Source organism: Cryptomeria japonica, chromosome 6, assembly GCF_030272615.1.
Source record: "Cryptomeria japonica chromosome 6, Sugi_1.0, whole genome shotgun sequence".
Lineage (NCBI taxonomy): Eukaryota > Viridiplantae > Streptophyta > Pinopsida > Cupressales > Cupressaceae > Cryptomeria > Cryptomeria japonica.
The window spans coordinates 235,490,011-235,517,469 of record NC_081410.1 but is presented as its reverse complement, the minus strand read 5'-3'; the positions used below and the strand labels follow the sequence as shown (position 1 = coordinate 235,517,469).

Genomic DNA, 27,459 nt, shown 5'->3' with positions numbered 1-27,459 from the left:
AGACATGATTGTTGCATTTGCCAAACACAAGTATCTGTTAGAAATCGAACTTCTTGCTTTATGGCTCCCTCTGACTTAGCTGTATCTTTCCTGTTTGATATTCCAATATTGTGTGGTCAACTCTCTGTCTGAGAGTACAACAGAAGGACATGAAGGCATTCCACTAAAAGAGATTAAGAAGATACTGGGTCTTGAATACATTTCACAAACTTTCTCTTTCTTGAACTTAAATAAGATTCCAACAAGAGAATCATAAATAATTGTTGTGTTAGCAATGTTTCCTCCAAAAAACCTACAGAAGATTAAAGATGACATTACCAATGTTGCCTTAACTACCATCCAAGGATTACATCGAGAGGCTTTATTGCTGGAAATTTATTACAATACCGTTTTATATGTTAAATTACAGCTGGACTTCCTATATAAAATAATTAATGCATTAGAGAAAAGGGGAATAATCCCTCAAGCAAGAGGACTTACATTTTGAGGACGTCTTAGTTATGAACCAGCAATTCAAATCCCCTTTATTGTGACAATGTCTTGATTCAGTCTCTAGGGAGAGAATAAATCCAAGAGAAATATGAGTGGGTGCATGTGTATACCACCAACATAAATCTCCTCTATTAAAATACAAGTCTTCAGACAATCTTTAGGGACAGGAATCCCAGAACTAAAGATTTCTGCTGCATAAAACAACCTGTCATGATACATTAAGAGAAAATAACATAATGTTTGTGCATGTATGTGGACATGTGGTTGCTTGTGGGGTGGATGCATTGACATGTATGTATACATGTGCTTGTGTGTGTGGGTGATTATGCATACATGTGTGGAGAAAAGGAAATAACATGGGAGAAAAGTTGACAAACTTGTGTAAATTTTTTTGTAAGATTTTGCTATAGCAATAGCAATCCAAGAGTAAGAAGGCTTTAAGAAAGCACAAAGAAGATTAATGTGACAGAATAAACTGTATTCTAACCAAAAGATGGATTAAAAAGAGATAACATTAATTGCTCATATGAGAGCTACAAGTGGATATACAGAGTATACACGACTATGATACGTGAATGCATAGCCAATGTGGGAAAAAGAGATGTAGTCACATGTGTGCACATCATCTCCACATGATGAAAGCACAACGTACCCAAGTAGATGCCTATCTTAGAAAGTTTATCTTATCCTAGGTATAAATAATGCAATAAAATAATTAACTAAATGCAAGGAAATAAAATAATGAACCAACACCCTTTATAACCATAGCTTAGGTGGGTGGGAAAGATGGATGGGTGGATTTTGCAAAATGTGTATCCATTTTAGTTACCCATGCACAAAACTTTTCCTCAAGGAGAAAACTTGTAGGAACACCCTTACCTACACCCCGCACTGCCCCCCCCACAGAGGATGAAGAGGGCAAGGCTAGGTGATCTTACTCAAAACAATTGAGAAGGATGAAACCCCATGCGAGGAAAAGCCACTCCTTGTGAAAGAGAGAAGAAGAGATACCATGCGGCATCCCTCACTTTGTAGTGTCCATTGCCATTAATAGATGCTCAAATATGAATATTGAAAACAATCCATGCTTCTTGAACAACATTTCTTCCCTTGGGAAGAAAGGTGCACCCAAAAGATCTTCTCAATTTGAAAAGGAATATGAGGGAAGAAAACTTAGAATTTATCTCTTTACAAGTTGAATAGATATTGTCATGTTGATGTTGGAAGGAGTCATGATTGAATTGGGAGTCCTAGGTCTAACTAAAGAAAGTAACCTCTCAAAACCGTGTGGAGACATGCATAGAACAAGTACCAAAGATGTGGACGATTCTTCAAATAATGCTTAAGATCTCCAAACCAATGTGAAACTGCGACAAATACTGATAAGATAAATTAGTTACCATGTGAGATATAGGTATAGTAATTGTGGATAAATGGTGCTCACCATGTGTAATTCAACTAAATCGATGAGAATTCGGTACTCCTTTAGAAAGGGTCAACATAAACGATGACCTAGTTAGGTTTGTGGACTCATGAATATTTGCAGAATTTGTCATTATGTAGACACAAATAGGTGGAGAATAAACAAAAGGATTTGAATGTGCCTTCATAACACATGAAGAAAGAGATGCAACTCCATAAGAGCTGTCATTAAAGAGAAGATGGATTTACTTAGACGTGTCCTCCAAATTTGGAATACGGGACTCAAAAAACAAATACTCAAGATTAGCTAAGTATCCGTCCTAATGAATTGCCTCTGAAAAACAATTAATGCCTTGCTGCACTAAATCACTAGAAGCCATGGATAAAGCAACAATGGACTCGCTAGAAGCAAGAGATGATAGAGACAAGATCTTGGTGCAAATTATCTAATTACATTGTTCATCCTAGGATGATGTGTCCATGCAAGATGTCTGAATGTGAACATCAAATGTATTTGTAAATGTTGAAGTAGAAGGATTGGGTAGGCTAATGTGATTTTCCTGAAGAAGCTACTTTAGTTCATCAATCTGTTTTAGAAAGCAATCATTTCTGTTATGATTTCTCTTTTGACGATAACCAGATTCAATCCTACATGATTTGGAAGGCTTTAGAGAATAATCTTGATCAAAAGGGACACTGCTATATGACAACATTCCTCCATGTTGGATATGGGAAGTCTCTAGAGATGTCATTATCTTTGTAGAAACAACGGGAGAAGTCTTTTGTAGGATACTCAAATGATAAGAAGAGGGTGTAAGCGACATGATCAACTCCTAAAAATTCACTCAATCATGAAATTAGCAAGAGCAAAAAAACTACAAGATTAGCCTCCAACATTACACAATCATGAAACCTCTTAGCACAAAATGATTTTGGCACTTTATATTAAGTTCATGTATATTTGCCACTTGCCAAATGTGCAATAGTGGCCTTGATCTTGATGTGTTGTAGATGCCAAAATAAGACTACAATGCTGAAATTATTGACCTGCTTCAACCTATAACATATAACATGACCTAAAAAATACTCAAAATCTTCAAAAGAACAATTTGTTATAAATCAAAATTGGAGGTCAACTTTAGAGCATCGCATTTTTCTTGGTATGGCTTCAAATTGTTATTGTGACTATTTGCTAGAAATCTCTCAAAGTCCTCTTTCTAATGAATTTGAAATTATTGTGTTTTTAGAGCCATGTGAGGCATATGACCAATTGCAAACATACAAAACTTTTTGGGGGAAAAAATCAACAAAAAATTTCTTTGAGATTCTTGGGTCGAAAGCTCCAATTTTGACAAAATGATAGATTATGTATGGGTATTTGGGCCTTTTGGATGCATTGTAGGGTTGGATTTATTCTAGAATACTTCAAAATAGCAACAAGTTGGATTTTGCAAGAACCTTCCAAATGAAAACCTTGGATGCAACAAAAGGAAAACTTCACTATTTGAGATGCTCTAGATTCAATGGTTAACATAGATTTGCTTCCTTGGCTCTAAAATGTGTTTTCAATACAAAGCCACAAAGAGGAAACCTCAAAATTGATACTTTTATCAAACTTTTTTTTATTTTGTTGATCATCATTAAGAGAAGAGTATACTTGGTTTTATAAGAAAAACAAAGATCTCACATGCTATATCTTCCAAAAGACTAATGAAACTGGAACACTTTCTTGCTTGAATACTATGTAAGATTCGGTTACGTAGATAATCACCCAAAATTGAGAAAGACTAAAGGAAAGCAAACACAAAGATGATTAATATGATAGAATAAAGTATATTTTAATAAAAACATGGATTACAATGAGCTATCATTGATTGCTCATATGAGAGCTACAAGTGAGCATATATAAGATACACCACTCGTAGATATGAGTGTACAACCATTGTGAGATAAAGGAGATGTAATCACATATTTGCATAACATTTTCACCAAAAAATGAAAGTACAAGTCACATGATGCAAGTACAACCTACCCAAGTAAATGCCTTTCTAAGAAAGATAATCCCATCCAAGGTGCATATGATGCAATAAAGTAATTAACTAAATGCAAGAAAATAATATAATGCAACAATGATTGCCTCTAATTTGGTGTATGTATATTTTTTGTCTCTTATATGATAAATCCTTAGAGATGCTGTGGAGGAGGTCGGGCCACCAAATGTGATGCAAATAGTGATACATGCAACAAATATGTGTAACGTTGTAGGCAAATTGATTGAGGCAGCCTACAAGCATATTTGGGCGACTCCTTGTGTTCATGCCATGAATAATGCACTCAAGGATGTACACAAAATCAAATGGATCAAAGAGAGGATTAATGCTGCTAGAGATATGCAGATGTTTATTTACAGCCACAATACTTCACATGCACTCTTCAAGACCTTCTCTAAGGATTTTTTGAAACCTATAGAGACTAAATATGCATCATACTTCGTTATCTTGGAGAGGGTGCTTGAATTGCAAGAGATATTGCAACTAATGTTCATCAAAGCAAGGTGGAATTAGTGGCATGTTTCGAGGTTAGAGCAAGGGAGATGAGTTAAGGAGGTGGTGAAGAGTGACTTTTTGGACTGTTGCAAGATACATTGTTGCCATCATTACTCCAATGTTCAAAGTTATTTGATATAAGGACGCAAATGCACCTAGCCTTGGAGAGGTGTATGAGTACATTGACATTATGCTTTGGCCAAATGAAGTCTATTGTACAAGAGAAAGGCCCCACACTAGAGTTCAATGAACATATTCAGCCAATCATTCATTGCTGATGGGATAAGCTCAACACTCCTTTGCACATGGCCGCCTATTCGTTGAACTTGAAGTGTTATGTGCAAAGGCCTGGTAAAAATACCCATATACAAGATTTTGAGGTGAATGCAAGAATTCATGAAGGTCATTCCAAAGATGTATGATTCTATACAATGTAGGATCATTCATACCTAATGGAAAAAAATTGCCACTATTAAGGGATATTTAAAAGAGGCCAAGATGAATAAGGAGACTATGGCACAAGAGGACCCAATTCTATGGTGAACTATGAATGGGCCTAATTCTTTGGCAACCACACTAATCATTCATTTGTTTTCCTAGATTTCTAGTTCTACCACTGAGACAAATTGGTCTACTTATAGCTTCATCCACTCTATTAAGAGTAACCGAGTTACCTCTTTAAGAGTGAATAATCTTGTAGTTGTACATAACGCCTTGTATCTCATTCATTTCAACACACATATGTACAAAGGGAGTCCAACAGCCCAATGGATGTAGAGTCAATGGAGCTAGCACAAGCTGATGAAAATGCAACACAAACAAGTTTGGTTGGTATATGATTGTAGGAGGTTGACCTTGAAGATTCAAACAATTTGAGTGATAAGGAGTTTGGCATAGAATTTGGGAATGAAATATGATTTGAAGCATTGGGCCATTGGCCAATTGTATTTGGATTTTGAATGTAATCATCATTTTGAATATAATATAAATATATTGATATTTTTCATTTTTCATTGTTCAATGCAATATGTTTGAGCATTTCAAAGTTTCATATATTATTCCTTGTACATTTTTTTATATGATAAATTCTCTTTTAAGCAGACAAAAGAATCCTTTGTCCAATTGGCTTGCTTGTTCAGTTGTTGAATTGCTTGATTAATGTATTTGATCTTGCATGAATTCCAAAGATTCCTTAAGAATTTGGACTATTTTTGTGATTCCTATTAAAAACATATAATTCCAAGAACTTGTGCTTCAATACTCAAAACTTCCTAAAAGGCTAGTTACCATATAAGAATGCAAGTGCCATCATCTTGGTAGATGTGTGTTGTATTGTATTGTACAACCATTTTGTCAAGCAGAACCATTCAATTATTGATTTTGTTTGTTTGATAGAAAACTTTGAGATATCCTTCGAAAGAATTATTTATCAACTTGAGCATGTCAATCAATTTGAGGATGCTATGTGGAACTCATTGTAAGAGATATCCTAGTTTGCATGTATAATTCTTGTAAAAAATTGCCTATAAACACGTGATCAAGATCACTTAAGAAAAGTATATAGTTTATTAATTAAGTTGCTGATCTTGGTATAGGGAGAAGTATGAGTTTGGAGCTTGGGTAAGCCGGTACAACAGTTTTTCCTCAAATACATGTATAGGTTTGTGTATACATATAACTATATATATTAATATTTATAAAATAGTGATGCCCATAAATTACCATTAAGAAAAATATTTAAAATATCTCATAATTTGTAATAAAGAAAATACTTATAAATTTATTATTTAGTGATTTGTCATATGCCATAGTTACCACCTTTGGATTGATAGTCAGATAGAGGTTGTAAACAAGTGGATTGAGGGTTAGGTAAAGAATTATGTAGCAAAACAACATAAAGTATGTATTAGATTGCTCTATTTGGGAGAGCATTTCTACAACACCACACATCACATTTCCATAGGCATGGCATTATTTATGGCTTTATATGGATATGAGGCTCAAACCTTTGTTGACTTGGTCATCTTTGATAGTAGGTTTTTGGGGGCCAAAGAATTGATAAAAAAAAGTCATTCTAAAATTTCTCAAGGATAACCCTAAACATGTGCAAAATCAACAAAAGTTGTAAGCAGATTAGTGTTGCACCAAAAGGACCTTTGAGGTTGGAGATTTGGTTTTCTTAAGATTGCATCCATATACAAAATCTTCCCTTAAGAGGAGTGGTGCAGAGAAGCTCAAGCTCCATTTCTATGGACCATATAGGATCAAGTAGAGGATTGGAGAGGTTGCACATGAGCTTGAGTTGGTAGGGTATAGTAGAATTCATATTGTGTTTGATGTATTGTGCCTCAAGAAGGCACTTGGGAAGCACATTACTCCTACATCAAAGCTACCTCCCTTGGAGGATGTGGGAAAATTGATTTTGGTTCCCGAGGAGATCATTGACACCAAGGAACAAAATTTAAGAAATAGGAGCATAATAAAGTATTTAATCCATTGGAAGAATCTCCCTACAAAGGATGCCACTTGGGAATGAGCATAGATTTTGTATCATCCAAATTTACAGTTGCTTGTAGGCAACTGATTTTGGAAAAGGCGGATTGTCACGACCTTTTTCTTGGCTAAGTATTTGGGAATCCCCTAGCATATTATTTTAATTCTCGTAGACCAAAGGGGTAAGATGATGGAAATAAATTAATAATTTAAATTAAGTTGTCTTAGTAACTTTATGTTGTATTTTTAAAAAGAAAACTTTTGTTAAATTATTCAAAATATTAGAAAGTGTCTAGAAAAGTGGGTCAATATGATGTTATTTTAAAAAGCTGTTTTCTAAACATTTCTGTAATAAGGCAAGAAAGTGATTTTAAAATTAAGAAGACAGTCATAAAGAAGAGGTTGGGCATAGAAGAAATCAACCATTTTATGAAATCCGAAAACCTTTTCTTGAGAGTGAACCTACGTTCATCCTCTTGCCTAATGACGAAAGACTCCTAGGTATTTGAGTTGGAGGATAAAAACTCTTTGATTTATTTGGAGTAATTCCACCTATTGGATTAGCATTGAGCTGAAAGGGTTTTTGGAGATTTTCAGTTTGCTATAGTATGCTTCTACGGTGATTTTATATTGCTACTACAATGCTTTTTGTACTGTCACATTTTCTGTGCTGCTATAGTACCCAGTCATTTTATTGTTAGAGGTTTCTAGATTTCTAGTTTGGTGTGTGTGTTCACATTTGGTAGTCTTTTTTAGTGTCTTTCTTGTGTTTCAATTTTTTATTCTTGTGTTGAAAGTTTTTAGAGTTCAGTATTATCATCTCAGATGATATATTCATATACATATAATAGTGTTGTTGATATTCTGACATTAATATGTTTTGTTGTTCTAGTTGTGAATGTCAATCATAAATTGTATTATATTAGAATATTCTGGCAATTTCAGAAATTATATTTGTTGGAATTTTTGTCATTGATGTCTGAGCTTGTAAAGATGCTGATTATGCGTTTTGGACCTTTTGGTTAAGATGTTCGAGCTGCTTGAGCTCTATGCCTTCTTGATTGAGGTGCCTGGTTGCCTGTATTCTTGTTTGAGATGCTTACCTGCCTGCCTGGTTGAGCAGCTTAAGCTGCTTGCTTGGATGTTTACTGGAGCTGTATGTGTGTCTGCATCAGCAAGTTGGGTGATTGCCTGTTTTTTGTCAGCAGCTGAATCAGAAATTTTTGCCACATCTCTTTCTTGTGCCAAATCAGCCAACTTGCCATGTCATCACTTGATTCGGTGGGGGTTGTGCTATGTATTTATTTTTCTTGAGTCGTGGAGGTCAAACTTTTGCCGTGAGATTTCAAATCATATGATATATTTAGCATGCTCTTGTCGTGAAGGTTTGGCAGCTTCAGAAATTAACTTTTGGCAGTATATCAAAACGCTTTGCTTATTTATCTGTTGGTTTTCGTAACGGATTTTTTTTTTCTAGATGGCTTCAGACTTTGTGGCAGCTCCTTCAGATACGTTTTTTTTAATTTATTTATTCTACACAATTTTTGGAGATGGTTTGAGTTGATGGAGAATCGAGGCCATTAGTTTTTGTCAGAGTGTGGTTGAGGTCGTGGGTTAGTATTTATTGCGAACAATTGATGATGCTAGAATTTGTTACGGAAGGAAGTAGAAACTATTTGATAGCCAAAATTTGTGTGAGCTGAAGAATTTTTGTGGGGAGTGCTATCGTGGACTATCAGTGTGTTGAGCCATATTTAAAAAAAATGAGAGATACGTAGCGCAGCACTGTAGTGTGCAGGGAAATAGTTTTATATGTCATGTTCTCCATAGCAGCAAGTGGCATGGGTATATATGTATTTTTGTTGAGGAGCTACAATTATTTGTTTCTGAGCGAGAATAGGTGGTGAAGTGGTCTTTTTGGGATATTTATGAACTGAAAGAACATATCCTTTGACAGCCTTATTTCTGGGATGTTTTTCTTACTTTTTGAATCTCTATTGTGAAGTTCAAGGCGATCTCTGTGATGTTTTTCTTACTTTTTGAATCTCTATTGTGAAGTTCAAGGCGATCTCTGTGATGTTCAAAAGTATATGTGGCCGTGTGCTTTGAAAAGAGGTTTGTGTATACATGCTACATAGACATTAAGGAGACTGAGATCTTAATTATTTATTCTTGATTTCTGGAAGATAAACCTTGAGAAGGAGATTCTGTTTTAAAACAGGGATTCATCTAGAGTTGGTGCTCGTGATTTGTTGTATGCGAAGTTGGTGCTTCTGAGTCAACTGGTTAGTTCTTTGAAAGGGTTGGTGCCCTTTGTAAGTTGAGGCTCACTTCTGTACTGTTGGGTTGGTGCCCACTTTTGAAAGTTAATAAGAGATTATTTTGCCATGGGTTTTTTACCCGAAAGGGTTTTGCACGAGAAACTTTGGTGTCTGGTCCTCTCTGATTTATCTTTCATGTCCATCTTTTGATTTTTAAGTTTTAAATCTCAGCAATACTGATTCACCACCCCCCCCCTCAGTATTGCTTGTGTATTCTTCAATATTTTATATTCTATTCTTGAGGATTTTATATGTCAATCAAAACCCAAATAAAATTTTAGATTGTTGTACCATTCAATTCTTGCTTATTTTTCATGAAGGTTGCTATACTATTTTGAGTAGGGAATTGCAACAATTTCAAGGTGTTTCCATAGCCATGTAGGTTGAGGTCGCTGATATATATATATATATATAGAGAGAGAGAGAGAGAGAGAGAGAGAGAGAGAGAGAGAGAGAGAGATTTTCTAAAATCAAAATTTCTAAGTTTTCCTTGTGATTTACTAATTGATTATAGAATGTTGTGTGGTCTCCACCAGATTTATATTGGTATTATAAGTTTTTAATGGAGTTTGGAAAGCATAGCTGCCAAAATCTAAATTATTCCAGATTTGTAATTGCATGTGCTATTTGGCTTTGTGGCTTGCTGCTAGTGAGAATTGTTGGTTGAAAATTTTGTACGCTTGGGGAAATATACAAAATTGTGGTTTCAACCACAGCGTGTGAGTAAAACTCTCCTAATTAAGGGAAGGCTCCCCCCATCTAACTACAACTTTGAAAATAAAATAGGATGGGACAACAATCTTTCTTCTTCTTTGAAGAAAGACAATATTCTTTTCTCTTCACAAAAAAGTGATAGCGATTTAATATAAAACAGCAGTAACAACTTTTGAAATGAAATGAGAGAAAGGAAATGAAGTTTCCTGAAAGCTCAAAGACTTCCGTCACTTCCTTCGGGACGGGACAACAATATCAAGCTCAAAGACTTGATTATGTGAAGTCCTATCAACCCTTTTCTATACTAACGCTACAAGAACAAATTATAACAGCTCAAAGACTGCAATATCTTATTCTTTTCTATTTAAAACAATGGGAAGTAGTATAAGCTCAAAGACTGAAATATCTTATTCTTTTCTATTTATAACAATGGGAAGTAGTATAAGCTCAAAGACTCACAGCTATCTCTCACAAAATCTGCTTCTAAACTCTCTTAAGAATAAGTGTAAGCACAAAGACTTACAACTTCTCTCAACAAAATATTTATTTTAATCTATATTAACCTCAAATAATTGCAGCACAAAGACTGCAAATCAAATGTGATTAAGCTCTTTAAGAAACACTTGCAAATCAATATAGAACACAAACTCAAGTATGTAGCACAAAGACTCAAAGTTTGAGCAATTTCCTTCTATTCCTTTCAATTCTTGAATTCACACATGAAAGCTCAAAGACTTCTTTGCTGTAAATTTGGCAGAGTTTTTGCTTGCTTTCCAAAAAGATAAAGATTACAATAGACCCCCTCAAGTATTTATAGAAGAGGAGCCTTGAGAAAAAGGTGGGAGGATCCTAACTAACTTGAGAGATTCTTTCAACCACCAAGACTTATTCAATAACTAACTAAGACTTCAATAACTAACTAAGACTTATTCCAACTACAGTCCTAACTGAACACAACTTGTAGTTGCCTTACATATAATTAAAAAAGTGCAAGTAATGACTTAACTTGCATTTTACAAAAAGACTTTTACATGTAACTTGTCAAAAGAAAAAACTACAACTAAGGATTACAAATGTGGAAAAATACAACTAAGTGTTGAAAAACACTTAAGCTGTAGCACGTGAAGACATGAATCCTTCAAACTTCTGGATGATCATTTGTAGTTCATCAGGATCCGGTTCATGGGTGTTCTTGGCAACAACCATGGTCTTCACAATGGTATCATGGCATCGGAGGAGCGTAGAGTTGTTTTTCTCCAGGATGGACTGAATTTAATGCAAAAAGATTTGGTGTTTCATCAATATTTGAATTGAAGCAGCTGAGAATTGATCGCTCCTCCATTCATTATGAATCCTTATCTGCAAATCTGCAAGAACTTCTTCTAGTATTAGCTCTCCATCCTGACTTATTGTGTTGCAAGAGGCCTTTTCACAATGAGAGACAATATCTTGGAAAACTTCACCCTGTAATCTCATTGCATCACCAATCTCCTCAATGAGGTATTTAAGAACAAGGGCCTTATTTTCCAGAAGCTCTTCAAATTCCAAGTACATGACCCTGGAAGAGATGATGGCATACTCCTGTAGAACACTCAACTGTTGTTCGGGCATGGTACGCCAGATTGTCAAACTATCTTCAACACTTTCCAGATTCTTTTTGAAAGTGTCGGAAGTCTGATCCAGTTTTTCTTCAACGGTTTCCAACTTAGACGTCATCTGAAAAATGTCTTTCATCACTTGTGCACATAGATCATGAAGCTGATCAACCCTGGAATCCAATGCTTATACCTTCTGAGCAGCCCTTTCAACTCCACGAATTGATTCTTGGGAACCAGAAGAATCTATGGGATTACTCCCTTCAGCAGCAATTTTTGTAATTTTATGAACAACTGCCATAAGTTGTCGGTTTTCCTCTTCTAGCTTGTCTTTCTTTGCTAAAAGTTGATCACACTGCTGTACCAATGAAGCTACATAAAACTGGGCATCATGTTTAATCACCTCATGCGTTTGCTTACCCAATTCTATCCTTGTAACTTTGTAATCAGCAGCTGACATTTCTTCAAGTGGCTTATCTGCAATGGATTCAACAATTTCAGCTACCTTCATCTTGTTGCTGTCAACAGTTACTCTGGAGATAGTCTTGGCCTTTTTAGCAACCTTGGATCTAGACTGTTTAAGTTGCTAATAATCAAAGGCATCAGGTGAGATTTCTTGCTTCTTCCTTTTTGGAGTAAAAGAACTAAGCCATGGAGGTAAAGCCATCAACTCTCCTTCAGTAGCAGCTGTAGGCAAAGGAGAAGCAGTTTCTGTTTGAATAACCGTGGCCATCCTGGGAGGAATATTTGTTTGGATGGCGACCATGGTTTTCTCAATAACCAATGGGCATGAAGATTGCCTCATAAATTCTTTAAAACCAGAAGTGGAGGTATTAATTTTTGACAACTGGATACATGCAGGATTATCTTCAGGAACTTCCAGCACACTCTCTTGTTGATGATCAGGAGGCGGCTCGTATACTGAAATAGGAACGACATTCTGAGGAGATTGATCCACAATCAAGTCAGGAGGAGAAAGGGGCGTCTCAATGGAAACTGGGGGAGGGATCTCATGAGGCGAGTCCGATGCTGGAGACTTAGGAGCATCATCAGATTGCTGCCCTTCTTCTAGATTGTCCAGATCAATCACCTGAACATGAAACCGTGACTTTTCCTTCCCACGAATTGTCGCCTCCTCAGGAGGAAGCATTATTGCTCGACTAACTCGCAATTTGATCCTTGTGCCCGAAGATGATGCACCTTCCTTGTTGTCAACTTGAATCTCATAATTACGTCCAATAGGCCCCGTAGAATCATCTTCTTTTCTAATCTTGATTTTTATGAGTTTAGCAACATTACTTTTCAGCCAAGCGTTGGTGTTAGCCAAGATAGGCTGAAATCTCTCAAGAATGGATATGCTCTCCTTGTGTGACCATTGGATTAAAGGAAGTGGAGCTTCCTCAACCCTTTGTGAAATATATTCAGGATCAAGTACGTGCCCATCATCAATCATCCCTTGTGGAATATCCACCAAGTTCAAATCAACAAGTTGCTCAACAGTGAGCCTGCAATAATCCATCTTCAGAACTTTGACCTCTGTACGGAGATCTACGCAGATATCTTCAATGCGATGCACGTGCACGAAGGATGTTTTGATCTTCTCCTTCATACCCCGGTAATCAAAATCAGCTTTGGACTTAAACCTTTTGAGCTTAATTTCCTGCATTTTGGTTTCCATGGCCTTGGCTTTAATGGATGTGACAAGAGAATACCGGCCAATTTTTAATGGGTTTGTTGTAGAGATCCCCATTCCAACCTTATGTCTGACGGACTGATGAGCGTGGACAGCCATAATCTGTCTTCCCAACTCCATAAGAATGATTTTATCAGCTGGGTATCTAGGGAGCATGTATGGCTGCCCACTATAGCATCCGATTCTCATATAGGTAAAGGTCGAGAATTGAAGAAACAAGCATCCATACTCACTCACCCTTTCCCATGCCTCATTTGATACCCTTTTGTTTTCAGAGTTTTGTCAAACTGACACATGAAGTAACCGAAGAATGCATCTTGGACTCTTTTGAAATGCAGTCTGCTGGGTCTCAAAGGCAACTGATCATAATATTCCCATACCGGTATAAGCGAGTGATCACCCTTGGTAGAAAGACCTGGAAAATGTCTAAGTGATGCTGCCAAGTACACCAACTATGAGTTCATGTAGAAAGTCATGGTGGAAGAGACTGCTGAAAGTTGTTCACACAAGGCATCGCTGATGACTTCTCCCCATGATATATGATGGGACTGCCTTATGAACATGATGAACTGGTACATCCAGGACTCAAAAACATTAGAATGTTCAAGGTCCATTATCCTACTGAGGAGGGTTATGATGTCTCCTATTTCCCATTTGAAGTCACAACGGTACAACTTAGCCCACCTTGAGAAGGCGGCTCATGGCTCATGGATCCACCTGTTGATATGACGTTTGCAGTCTTTCTCCCTTTTCACATAATACTCAGCTGCACTCTCTTTGGAGATTTCCATGTAAACAGGTGCAGGAGGTATTTTGAAGACTTTCTCAATTGTGTCTGCATCCAGGCAGATTATTGCTTCGCCATCATCATTTTTAATGATTCTTGTCTCCTTGTTAAAGTGATGGGCGCAAGCGAGAACAAATTCAGGTTCTAGGGCAACCATTGGGAAAGAAGATGCGTGATGGATATGGCTGTCCAACAACCGCTGCATATTGCTATCTTGTGGATCCTCAACCCTCTTGACAAATTCTGACATGTCCACATGCCCTATCTCTATATCTCTTATACGATCCAAAGAAGAGGAAACTTGGGAAGGCACAACTTCGTTTTGGTACTTGTCATATTTATAATTCATCTTCTTTGGAATTGGTGATGACGACAAATCTGACATTGATGGAGAACCTGGAATACTGTGATGAAGACTTAAAAGTGTTAAGGCAACATCATATTCAGCTGCAACTAACATTTTTCCTTCTTCAAATGGGAAAAACTTTGACTCTTGCACTTCACGACTTTGTGAAAGAAAGAGAGGAAATAAATGGGAATGGGGGAATCTTGACTTTGACCAATTTCGGATCTTGGGGAAATTTTTGCAAGTATACAAGTTGGAAAGAGCATACATGCAATCGGATTTTTAAAACCCGAATGCAGGTACACTTGTAAATTTGCAAATGGAGAAATGGGTGGAAAATGAGAATTAGACTTGCGGGAAATGACGAAAATGGAAAGCACGGATATGGGTGACATGAATGGATAAAAATGGGAAGAACCGGGAATGTCATTTTCATGAAAATGGGAAGAACTTTCAACATGTAATCCAGTTCGTAAAACCCGATTTTGAAAGGATGGGCATTTCACATCTTTGCAACTTGGAATTTTAACCAAAAATGGTTAAATTCTTTAACCGTAAGGGAAGAACAATGATTTTCAACCAACTTGTAATCGGGATTTAAAATCTTGAATACAAGTAAAGAGGAAAAATGGGGAAGATCAATGCAATTCAAAAATTGTTTATGAAGGGGGAAAATCTCTCTCACAAAACTGATTTTTGGGGCAAGAACAACATATTTACAAATTTACAACTAGAAAGGAAAATAAGAAAACAAGAAAACAAGAAAAGGAAACAAGAAAAGAAAAATAAAACATACCTTGCTTTAATCTGAAAATGCCTCTCCAAAAGATAATCAATCTTTGGAAGAAAGAAGAATAGCACTTTAATAGAGACAATCCGCAATGCCAAACCCTAGCCACGTTTTTACAAAAATGCCATAAACTGAAAAACGTGGTAGCAAATCCAAATTTGGAGGGCCAAAATGCCAAAGAGGAAACATGCCAAAGAGTCCCAAAGCAAAACGCCTAAGGAAGAGATGGAAACATGGCATCAAAACCTTCCAAAACGCAGCCTAGGAAGGGTCATGTGGTAAAAACGTGGCATCAAATGCATCTTAAATGGCCCAAAGAATGACTGAAAACTTCTCCCAACTTCAACGCCTAGGTAAGAGAGGTAAAAACGATTTAGGAGATTGCTGATTTGCAAAGTAAAAATCCTCCAAAATGTGAATTCAAGGGACCACGTGGTAAACCGATTTTAGCAGAAAATTAGCAAACAAGAACCCCAAATGGCGTGAAAGATGTTTGCAAATGCATGAGAATAGGGAAGAATCCCAAATGTCTCTCCTTCCTAAAAAATCTCCACGAACTTTGCTTGAAATCTTCAAAAAAAAACGTTTCTCCTTGTTGGTCAGGTCTTTTTGAAGGAAATAGCAAGTTCGATTTTGCATGTATTATTGAAAATTGGGTTTTTTGGGCAATATAACAAGTTTAAAATGCACTTTATCTCATTCCTAGGTAAAATCGGGTTTTTTGGGCAACATAACAAGTTTTAAATGTCACTTTTCCCTCAACAAGGCAAAATCGGGTTTTTAAAATGCAATTACATGTTTAAAATCCTTAAAAAATGCACTTTATAGAGAAAATCGGGTTTTGGAGAGAGATGTGCAAGTTTAAAATTACTTGTAAAGGGAAAATAAAATCCCTACAGAAAATTTTAATTCACTTGCACATATGTAATAGGGGTTTAAAATCCCTATTACAAGCAAAAGCCATTAAAGTAGGGGTTTTAGAAAAGAATTACAAGTTTACTTGTAACTTAACCAAAAAATCCCTATTTTAATTGAAAAAGCCAAAAAGCATCAAGGGGGAAATAAAAAGTAAATTACAAGTTCTTATTTTTCAATAAAGTGCATTTGTAATTAGCAAAAAATTTCCCTACAAAGACCAAAACAATGGAAATCATTAAAACTTGCAATTCAAGAGAGATTTACCACCTGCAGTCAGGGAGAAAAAACCCGAAATTGAAGGAAAGACATAGCAAATGAATCCAGAATGCGAAAAAATTCGAATCGTAGTTCGAGGATGGACTGAGGATTAAGGCAATCCAAGGATTAGTCAAAATTATGCCTCAGGAAGCGTGCCATAGAGTAAAATTTTCATTTTTTCACAAAAAATTTATGTAATGGTCCTTCATTTTTGAAAACAAAAATGAGGACAACAAGAATAATAGATTAGATATTAAGCATGTTCTTGTCACCATATGCTCTCACCCTGCCCATATCAAGATTTGAGTGATCAAAATGTGTTACATTTCATGCATTGTTGTTGAAAAAGTAAAAACATCAAGTGATCAAGTATTTCATTTTGGGACACTAAATCGGTTGTGTATTGTTATTCTAGGAAGATTACTAGTTTTGAGGACATGTACTGTTGTGCCTTGGTGGACTCTAGGTCTCAACTGGGATTCTAGGCATAAATGGTTATTTGTTGTTCTACCAATTTTAGATAGGTGGTCCTTTGGATTTGGATGTGAGATTGAGATCATTTAGCCTCGGAGCTGTTGGATTTGTAGTTTTACAATTGGAGTAGTGTTTTGGCATAAGATGATTTGTTGCGCATTTGTTGGTTTTAAACAGATGGATCATGTTTGTTGAAGGTTAATCTGCAACTAATTTAAGTGGGTTGGATTGGGATGGCTCTAAAACATGTTTGAGTAGTGTTATGGAGCAGTTGTAGGCTACTTTCAGCAATGTATTGAAAGCCAGAATGATTTTACTATGAGTTCATGATTGGAGGAAAGATCTATGGAAAATTATTGGTAATGGTTTAGAACATTGCCATGATGCTTATAAAGATATAATCTGGTCATCACTTGTAGGGCAGCTCTAATAATATGCTGCTGAAGTGTCTTCAGTTGTTGCTAAAGATTTGCCTTGTTACTTAAGTGTTTTAAGTTTCTGTTAAAGTTCAATTGTGTTGCTGAGCTGCTGTTGGAAGGAATACGATGATGAAGTATGCATATGGCTGGTGAAGTGTGCATGTCAGTGCTGAAGTGCACACTGGCGGGATATAATACATTTTTGCTTATTGATTTTGCCATTGACTTAGAAATGGTTGTATTTAATGGTCTTTTTGATCACATGGGTAGTGAAACGGCAACAAAATGCCATTTGATGTGAGCTGCTTCTTGTATAGTCTTATCTTTGATTTTTATGAGGCCATGGTTGTAGACGCATGTTGGGTGGCCAAATAACTTGTGGAATTCCTTGTTGGTGATACTTCAGTTAAGAAGATGAACAAATGGATGGTAATTTCAATGGTTTATGGCAAATGGACAATTCTTATTTCAAATGCAACCATTTGTCTTAGAGTCAAGCAGCCACAAAGGGGATAAAAAGGGAACTTCGAGACATGAGAGGTTTAATTGGCTCAAAATGTGATTCTCATAGTGTATTGAAATAGGAAAAGGTGTTGCAGATCTTGTGTTTGTAGTAGTAGAGAGGAGGTAGGGGAGTGTAAAGATTACATTGTAATATTTCAAAAGGCCATTGCCACGACATTGTACTTATTGTATTGACACCTATTCATGATGCAATGCTGAAGGATTATTTCATCCATCGTGGAATTTCTCCAAAGGAAAACCATGTGCCATGTGATCTTTTTCTCAAGTTTGTGCTCTATTGTTTTAGTATATCTTTCTTGTTATTCAAATTTTGTACTATTGTAGCTGTCTTAATCCTTTTAATAGTAGCTCACTAAGAGTTGCTAGAAGAGTTAATGTGGAAATCTACAGTTGATGGGTCATTAGGGTTAGAAATTCAATGATTTATTTATCAGGTGGTTTCGGAGTCTTTAAGTTTCTAATTGATTGATTAGGGTTTAGACAATTTATGCCATCCACAAGGTCAGGCCATAGTGAGAACTTAGTTCCTTACGAACCTAAGATTGGAACAAGGTAGTGTAATAAGGTTGTAAGAGTAGTGGCTAGAGGGGAGGAGGATGGTGAGGATTGTCTTAGAAGACTTGAAGATGTCTAGGATCTTTAGTTTAGTGGGGAAGAACAGATATAGATATTTATGCAAGTTGTGGTTGAGAAAATAGGAATGCTTAGGCCCGAGGATGAAGAATAATTGGTGAAAATTGAACTAGAGAAGAGAGAATTAGTCACATGGAGTGTTTTCAAGGCTAAAATAGAGGTTCCCATAGAACTGCATGATAGCGAAATTAGCGCTGAGAAGTTGGATCAATGGATAATTCAAGTGGAAGTGTATTTGAGCCTTCATAAGCTTACTCATCAACAAATTTCTATTTCCAAGCTCAAGTTATAAGGCCACGCTCTCACATGCTATGAGAGCTATGCGTTATACCTTGATTGTTGCTAAGGTCATATTTTGAAGTGGGATGATCTTGAAAACTTATGAAAAATCAGTTTAATCCCATTGGCTGTGAAGCATAAAGAGTTTTTCAAGGGCACTACTTCTAACAACATCCAAGATAGAGTACAAGAATATACCAATGCGTTGTGGAAGAGGGCAATTCAATTAGGCAAAGATGCCATACAAAAAAAAGGTGCTGATGAAGTACATAGATGGGTTGTTCAAACATCTTAAGACACTGGCCTTCATGGCAAAGCCTCAAGACATTAATGATATGTCTCCTTAGGCCCATTATGGGGAGTTGGTTAAGAAGAAGATGCCTTCTTTTAGGATTAAAAACAGAAAAGAGGGTCAGCAACAAAGAGGTAAAAAAATGGGGACAAAGACAAGAGAGAAATGAAGAAGAATGCTAACATGGTATTCTAAAAGAAAAAAGGCAAGGATAAAACTAAAACACAATGTGCCTATGGTGGAAAAGAAGGGCATATGGAAGAAAAATGGAGGCTACACTTGGATTTTAAGCCATCTTGAAGAAACTGGAAGAAGGATGCTAGCATAATAAAAATGAACAAAGGAAAAGAGGTCCTAGGTGATTCTAATTTGGATGAAATGATCTATTATGTTGTGCATAGAAAGGTGCGCGGCATGGGAGAGTGCCAAAACAAACGGGGAAAAAGAGATGACAAAACTCTTTCATATCAATATCTCTGTTTCAGGGAAAAATGTAAATTCCTTTTTTGATACATGTTCTCAGGCCAATTTAATATATCAGAATTTGGTAAATGAATTGGGTTTACAAGTGCTAGTTCAGTTGCAACTTTATGTGCTAGGTTGGCTGAAAGATGCTGAGAGATCATGTTGAAGAAGAAAAGTTAAGTTTTCTATTGGTGCTGATTACAAAGATGACGTATAGGCTGATGTAGTACCATTGGACATATGTGAGGTGATATTTGGAAGCTCATACCTATACCTTCATGATGCTACATATTGGGGAAAGTGTAATGAATATAAGCTGATTTAAGATGAAAAAGCCTACACTTTGTCCACAATCGAGAGGAAAACACAAATCACCATGATTAGTAGCAAAAGTCAAGCGGTTATCAATGGTAGTTGCAAGTTTGCTTTGTTGATGTTAAGAGGAAAAGGAGAACAAAAGGGGCAGGGTCAAAGGGACTACACAACAAATATATTCGTCAAGAACAAGGTGTAGAAAATTTGGGAAGTTTTTAAAATTATTTGTAGAGCTTAAGGTGTTGCCCCCAAGGAGAGCTACAAAACATGAGATTCGGTAGTTACCTAAGTGTTCTTTACCCTACTTGGGGCTGTATAGGTAGAGTGATATTGAAGCACAAGAAGTCAAGGAGTAGCACAAGAAGTTGTTGAAGCAGGGGTTAATTAGACTATGTATCTCTCCATTGGAATCACCAATTTTTATAGTGCCAAAGAAAGATGGGATGTGGCGAATGTACATAGATTGTAGGAGATTGAATAAGATAATCATGATGAACTGGTATCCACTGCCCTAAATCAATGATCTATTATATCAATTGCAGCATGCCAAGTATTTTATTGAGGACCTTAAATCTGGGTATCATCAAGTGAGGGTCAAGGTGGAAAATGTGTGGAAGACAATGTTTAAGACATGCCAAGGACTCTTTGAGAGACAATTTTTATTATTTGGGTTATGTAATGCACCAGCTATCTTCATGTGTCTCATCATGTGTCTCATGAACCAAGTAACAAGACAATCAATTGACTCTTGTGTTATTGTTTATCTAGATATATTGGTTCTCAATAAGTTGTATGAAGAGCATTTAGTTCATGTTGAAAAAGTGTTTGATATTTTGAAAGAGAATGAATTTTTGAATGGTAAGCAGCAGGAATATGCAAAAACTTCATTGGTGTACCTTGGCCATGTGCGGGTAATGGAGAGATAAAGATAGAATCATGGATCCATCGAAGGTTGAGGTGATTGTTAATTGGCCAAAGCCACTACCATGTGTGATATGTGTAGCTTTGTAGGTACAGTCCCATATCTTCATAAATTACTGCCCCATTTGCATGAAGTCAAGGGCAAAGTAAGGAAATTCCATTGGGGTAATAGACAACAGGAAGCATTTGAGGTGTTGAAGAAGAAGATAAGTATGGCATTGGTCCTTGCTAGAACATAATGTTATTAGGGATCACATCCTTATAACATTTATATATAATGTTTTGATATAAGGTTATAAAACCTTATATATTATATGCTTTATAAGCATATCCCATTTGAAATAATTATAATCTAATAACTATTAGATTATTAATTATTTATGAGTGGGGTTATTGAAAAGGTGTGACTAGTGAAGTCACCCTTCCTCTTATATTTAAGGAGGTTCTCTCTCATTTGAGAGGTGTGTGAATTTGGAGCTTTATGGTGAGTTGTATCACTATGCATATGAGGTATTATTGGCCATGTGGAAGTATTGGAGGAGTGTCCCCAGGTTCATGTCTATTTTATTATAGACTATATTTGTAAGTGTTTTAAATAAATGATGCTTTATGGGGTTTTTTACCCGAAAGGGTTTTCCCCATGTATATCTTGTGTAATGTGTACATTTTGCATGTATGTTTCATATTTCATTTACTTTATAATCTTGTTTATAATGATTAGTATCCTTATATCCTAATTTCTAACAGTCCTTGCTTTGCCCAACTTGCAAGCTTCATTTGAGGTCTGACAAAGATACTGGTCCTTTTTTTGCCCCAAGCTTCATTTGAGGTACAAATGGTTGCCAGTGATTATGCTATGGGTGCAGTGTTGCTACAGTAAGGTAGGCCTGCTTGTTATTATTTTGGGACATTCAAAATATCCATGTTAAATTACAACATCCATGCTAAGGAATTATATGCTTGAGTTTCTGTGGTGAAGAACTGGGAGCATTATATCATGGGTAAAGAGACCATGGTACAAACAAACCATAAATCCTTGCAATACTTGCAAGCATGAAGAAAATTGCAGCCATGTAAGAGTTACAAATGGATGGAATTCCTTTAGAAGTTACTTTTTGTGGTCAAATATAAATGTGGTGTAACTAACAAGGTGGTTGACATGCTATTTGGACCACCTACTTTATTTGTGGTAATTAGCTCATCCAAGCCAGAGCCTTTTTGTGATGAAGTGTACATGAATAATAATGAACTTGTTGTAGATTTCAGCAAGGTACAATAGACTACACACAGACTGCAAGTTTTGAGCCTAATCAAGGCTACTACGATAAAGAAAGACTCTTATACAAAGTAGGTAACTTTATGTGCCAAAGGACATAGGGTTTTGCTGATGCGGGAGGCACATGCATCATGTATAGTTGGACATTTCAGGGTGAATAAAATTGCAATTTATCTTCAGCATTACTTAAAGTTTGATGTTGCAAAGTTTGTATAGAGTTGTCGCTGGTGCGGTGTGAGTAAGTGTTGTGCGTATCGCACACACACCCCGTCAATGACAGGGGACCCCCACTGCTAGCGAAGAGGAAGAGAAGAAGCCCCGGGTTTGCTTAACACCAAGAGCAACGAGGTCTCGCAACTAGCTCCAGAAAGCCGAAAATCTTCAAATGGTGTTCAGAATCGCACGATATAGTCTTTATTAAGCCGAAAACCATTAAAACTCTAAAAAAAAATACCTTTCATGCCGACTTTCAAAATGGCTCAAAATTCCGAAAATTGCGAAGTTTGCAGATAGTCATTCCAGCCCGAAAATGGGCAAGCATCATAAAAGTCGTGAAACAAGTCTAAAAGGGGCGTCACTTTATTGAACTTGCAAAAAGTCTCCAAACCTCGAAATTGGGCAGCGTTAAACTTAAAACCTTGCAAAAGGTCCTTTCAGCCTTAAAATGGGAAAAGGGCGTGACTTTAAAACATTTCGCAAAAAGACCTTTTTACTCGAAAACATCAGTAAAATCGCGAAGTTTGCATTTTGTCTTCTCAGCCTGAAAATCGCCAAGCAAGGAGAATCGTGAAATAGTCATAAAGGCGTCATTTTTACAAGCTTGCAAAGAATGCCCCCAGCTCGAAAATCGACAAAACAAATGAAAATGAAGGGGAAGCGTTTAACATTAAAACTTTTCAAAATGCCTTCCTAGCCCGAAATAAAATCGCGTGATGTTTGGGAAATGCGTTTTAAGACATTTTCAGAAACCTCCCTCAGCCCGAAACAGGAAGTCGCGTGAACATAGAAAATTTTCAAAAGACCCTTTCAAGCCGAAATTGCATGAAGGTAAGGCGTTTTCAACTTCTAAAACTTGGCAAAAGGGCCTTTTAGGTCGAAAACACCTAAAACGCGTAGAAAGGGAAAAGAAACCCGAATACCATCTTGCAAAGTCATAGTTTAAGCCGAAAATGTCAAAGTTAAACATTGCACATTTTGATCATTTTCCCCCGAAGTTGCAAACCAAGCTAAACCATAAGTTTTGTGTGAGGCAACCAATCGGCCGAAAATGGAGTAAGAGTTAAACATCGCGCATTCAGTTGAAAATAGCCGAAAAACTCAACAGGGCTCTCAAATTCGGCTTAGAAGCCGAAATGTCAAAGCGATGAAGTTTGCAAACACCTCTTCCAAGCCAAAATTGGAGGAAAAGAACACTTTCGCAAAATGGTCTAAATGGCCGAAATTAAGAAAGGACGCATTTAAAAGACACTACAGTTCAACCTTTTAATAATGTTGAATTTTAATCAAGTTAGCCATTTTTTTTATAGCAAAGTGAAAATCACATCTTGGACGAGGATCGGATTTCACGTTCAAAGAGAAAGTGAAAACATTCAAAAGATACATCTCACAAAGAGCTTCTAGAGCCAGACGTTAAAATTTAATATTTGTTAAATTAATTTTAATTTTTCAAATTGATTTATTAAAGTGAGATCAATTGTTTACAGGTCGCAGAATGTCATCGTAGAGAACCAGGAGAAAGGCCTGAAATGCAAATCAAAGCAGGATCGCAATCAAAGCTAGGAGTTGAAAGCCGAAGAAGAAGATGTAGGAACACGCTGCAGAAGCGCGAGAGCAACCAAGCATTGGGAAGCGTGCCGCTGTGCCACCAGACCACAAAGTTAAAGCTCACCACCAAAGACCGAAGAACACTCCGAATGTTGCAAAGTATGCATTCTCAGGAAAAATACATGGCTGGATTTAATTCCAGAAGTTCGGTTTCTAAAACTGAAACTGCTTTATTGTAAAACTGCCTGTGGGCCCCACTCAGATTTTTTGAAACAAAGGGTAAACATGGTAGTTGTGGACAGTTATGTCCAACTACCGGATAGACTCAAATTAATGCCAAAACAGTTGTGGGTAGTTGAGATAATGGTTGGTTGGATAATTGAGAATTGAATTGGCATGGGTTAAGGCTGCCAGCTTCTAGTAGGCAGATCAGAGCCCTGGAATGCAGTCCATCCTAGCCTCTGATTCATATTGTAAAAATCTATAAAAGGCAGAGGCCTTTCTTTTGTAAAGTTAGAATTTTTGGTGGTTAGACAGTTAGAAGGTTAGATTGTTAGTTAGATTTTAGAAGTTAGAATAGGTTAGATCTTAGCAGTAGCATAGAGATGCTGCAGAAATTGTTGTAATAGGCAGCTGAAATCAATATATAGACATTGATTTGGTGTTTATTGTCTTGTTTTCATCCCGTTTGCATGGTTTCTTTCAGCATTTTAGATAGATCTTTCTGTTTTGGGTGTGCTGGTATTTGATAGATTTAGGCTCATACCGTTGAGGATATATTGATTGTGTATCCTTTTGTATGGTTAACCTGAGCCTTTGAATTGTGCTTAGTTCAATTGCAAGTGTCCGTCTAGGCTGTGCCAGAATTGGGTGCTTAGCCGTGCGTTTGCAGTCTGAAAATCTTCCAAGTCCCTTTGAAGATTGCACCGTTCCTACAAGGTTGTGAGCTATTCTGGCCAAGCAGGGATTGGTAATGTTGAATCCGTCTACCCACATACCAGTCTTGTTAGTTTTAGATCTCCTGTCCCTTCCCTTTTAATTTTATTTCGAAGTCCGAGAATCGCAGCAGACCAGCTAGTTGCAAAACGTAAGTTCCCTTGTGCTCCCAGCAAATCACATCAACTACTAAGCTATCCTGCGGTCAAGACTCGACAACCGAAACATTGAGGTCATCCCCATTGATCAAATTCACACAACATTAGGGATTTCCTTATCTCAAGAGGATAGGATTCTTAGTATTCTATTCTGCGTTGGCCGGATGAAGTTGTAGTTCCGCGATTTTAGACACGTCAACAGTAAGCCCAACAATTGTAAGCTGGGTCTGTATCAATCATTGCTTGTGCCTAAAAGGCCTTGGCCTTGGGAAAGCATCTCTACGGATTTTGTGGAGGTTTTCCTGAAGACTGAAGAGGCAATGATTATATCTTTGTTATTGTAGATCATTTAAGCAAGATGTGAGTGCTGATAGCATGCAAAAAAAAAAGTGTTAGGGAATTATGTGGTAGAGCTGTTTTTCAATTATGTTTGGATACACTTAGTATCCCGAATAGCATCATTTTAAATACAGATTCTAGATTCTTAAGCAAGTTTTTGTGCATGTTGTGGGTAAGGATGGACATGAAACTCAAACAGTCCACTGCCTTACATCCACCAATAGATGAACGAGTGGAAGTTGTGAATATAACTTTGGTACAGCTGCTACATATTTCTAATTAGAAGTATCTCAAATGTTGGAATGAAAATTCAGTATATATTTTGCATTTCTACAACAGAGCTATTTATTCTTCATTAAATCTTTTGCCTTTTGAGGGATCTTTGTGTTTTATGCCACCAAGTGAACTTGATATTTCTTTGGACAGTCAAGTAAAGGGTTGGAAAACAAAGACTGGAGGTTGATAAGGCTTGCAAGTTCGAGGAGAAGGTGAAACAGATGCACCTTCATGTCCAAGAAAGATTGAAAGAGTCTCAAGTCAAGTCCAAAAAGCATCATGATCAACATCTGATGGAACATAAGTTTCATATCAATGATATGGTCTGGGTGTACTTGGGTAAGGAAAGGCAATGAGGGCCTTCATGAGAGCTTAAGCCTTTGCAGTATGGTCCATTTACGATCATAGAGTAGGTGAGGTAGAATGATTTTGTTTGGAATTGCTCAAATATAAGAAGGTATTTTCAGTTATTAATGTTGACTATTTATGCTTGTTTGAGCCTTCTGTGTTAGATGAAGAACTAGATGACGTTATTCTTCTGTTTTTGGATGATTTGCATCTGAGGAAATGGATGAGTTGGAGGAATATGTCATTCTTGACAGGAAAGTGAGGCAGACCAAGCTGGGAGAACAAGTGACATTGCTGAGTGGTGAGAAGGGTAGTTTTTGAATAAGGCTAAATGTGTGTATAGTGAAGATGTTAGCAAGATGTTCTCACATTTGATTGTGTTCTGAGGCTTTTGGAGACCAAAATCTCTTTAGTTAGGGAGTTGTGATCCAAAACTAATTTAAGTGGTTTGGATCAGGATGGTTCTAAAGCTGGGCACATGCGTATGCAGTGTTATGGAGTAGTTGTATGTAATGTCCCCACTTTGAAATAGAATTTAATAATAAATAATAATAAAATTAAAATACAAAAGAATAAAAAATAAAAATAAAATTAAAATATAAAAGAATATAATTAAATATCTTTTATAAAATATAACTAAAATTTAATTAAGTTAATGAATGGTCAAAAGAAATGAAATGAAAAGTTGTGATTCCCTCAAACATGAGATATAAAAGGGAGAAGAGAACCTCATTTGAGGGGGATATACGGAAGGGAATCAGAAGTGCAGATCTGATTTAAATAAGTGCAGATCCAAAGTGGCTTTTAAGGACAGAAATGATGAAATGTTGTGACCCTTGCCAAGGGAAGGCATGATGAAGGGGTGTGACTTCTCCCTTAATGGAAGATATAATGAGAAGAAGGATTCATTTGAGGAAAAGGAAGAGATATATGAAAGTATATTGGACATACACTAATATAGATATTGGAATATAATCAGTAGGTCAGATTTATATAAGAATCAAATAGAAAAGAAGATTACAGAATACTGATCACTGTAATAATCAGATCAGAATATAACTTGTGAACATTCCAATCCACTTTGGTAATGTAGAAATTGTTGTTTAGTTTTATGTATGAATTTATTGCATATATCTGTTATATATTAATAAGCATTAAAACATACATTTAACACTACAGCAGTCTGTCAAAGGGAAGGAAGCAAATCTGCAATTAAGGGAGAACAGCTACAGGGCACCCTGCTACAGTGGCAAATAGGGAGAGAACAGCTATTAGGGCACCCTATTACACTGTGAAAGGGAGAGAATGGCTAAGGGCACCCTATTGCAATTTCCTTTCCAACTCCTACATTGAGGGACTGTTGATGAACCCAAGATTCTCCAGCCATGGAATAATGGAGGGGGATTGCATGGAGGGAGAAATAGCTGTCTTAAGGCACCCTGCCATGCCTCCTTATTCCATATTTTATATGACTGAGATCCCACATACAAATCAGACTCTAATTCAGAATTAGGATTCAAATTCAAGATCACATTATTTAAAGAGATATTTTACTTGGTAAGATGTAACCCTAACCCTAATTTGTTGCAATTGCCATTCTAGGGCAAATGCTAGGGCAAATTAGGAAGGGGACATTACATTGTAGGCTACTTTTTAGCAATGTA

The 27,459-nt window shown here is 36.6% G+C and overlaps 1 protein-coding gene across 6 annotated transcripts in view; it reads left to right on the top strand.

Moving 5' to 3' along the window:
- LOC131077307 (2-oxoglutarate-Fe(II) type oxidoreductase hxnY) overlaps positions 1-27,459 on the top strand; it is a 134,529-nt gene that overhangs the window by 12,576 nt on the left and 94,494 nt on the right. The gene's annotated exons all lie outside the window — the stretch shown is intronic.